Here is a 1,323-nt window from a genome sequence, read left to right on the forward strand (position 1 = left end):
CATTGTAAACCGTTGTTTTTGAAAAGAGGCATAAGACGGTTATGAATTACTGGCGCGGTTATCTTCACGTATCCTATTACAGTAATTCCCAAAAACCCTCTACTGAGAACCCTTTCGAGGATGATGTTCTCACCCCCCACATTTTTTCCCTTTCAGGATATGGGCGCAGAAGTTACGAAGAGCTTATTTAATTGTTGCTGTGATGCCCTGTATTGTTTTAGTTATGGTCTATTGTACCATCGCCTTTATCTTGATATATTCTGTAAGAGGGATAGGAAATTGTATTGGATTATACTTGTAATAATATTTATATATATGTATGTATATATATATGTATGTACTCTTTATGAGTTTCTGTAAGTTGTATGGATGTACGTTGTATATCAAAAGTATTTTTGGGAGCGGTATTGCGGTTTAAAGTTTCAAACAGGCTCATATTTTAGTATTAATTAGTATAAGTGTCGTCGTAATATCCGAGCTATCAGAGTTGCGCAGCCGAAAGCGTTGTCTTTGGTAGTCAGGGTGTTACATTATGGTATCAGAGCAGTTCTTCCTGTAGAGCCTGAGGAATAGACTGACTATGCTTCAATTGCATACTCTGAGCGTTTGTCATATATTAAGTCTTGTCGAATGACGAGAATTAGAGCTTTATGCACATGACGATCTATTGATTAACGCTGTTAGTCTTGCGTTGCATAATTCCTGATATTAAGTTTGGCCGGCTTAATACTAGTGAATTATGTATATGAAAGCACTGATGGGTTATCATAGATGATATACGAGTTTCGAGTAAAGTGAATCGCGGGCTTTGGGGGAACGTTAGAAGCTTTTTCTCGAGGCTATTCAGTTGTGTGTCTTGAATTCTGTTCGAGTCGACCTGTTCTTTTATATCCTAACTTGAAGTTCTTGTTTGGTACTCCTCTTGAAAAGTAATTTGATGTTTCCACTCTATTCCTCTATTCATATGCATTCTTGAATGATCTTAAGTGCATATGCTTGTTTAGAATCTTTGATGCATCTGTCTTCCTCTGTTTGAGTTCTTCTTGATTCAAGTATTCTTTGATATAGTCTTGAACTTGTCTTAATGTGCTGTGACTTTTAACTCTGGGTTCCGAGTTCATTCTTAGAGAACTTGTTGATTCAGTTTTCCTCTTATTTGACAGTGATTACAGCTAATTTTGGGATTTTTATAAAAATTGCTGTTGACTAGATATACACTTATCTATATGTGGAACTTTGAAGATTTCTTATACAGTTTAACAACTATTTATTTCTAATGCCTCGCCTGTACCTTTACTGGTTTATAGAACTGCACCTACTTAA

The sequence above is a fragment of the Arachis ipaensis genome, chromosome B05 (assembly GCF_000816755.2).
Source record: "Arachis ipaensis cultivar K30076 chromosome B05, Araip1.1, whole genome shotgun sequence".
Classification (NCBI taxonomy): Eukaryota; Viridiplantae; Streptophyta; class Magnoliopsida; order Fabales; family Fabaceae; genus Arachis; species Arachis ipaensis.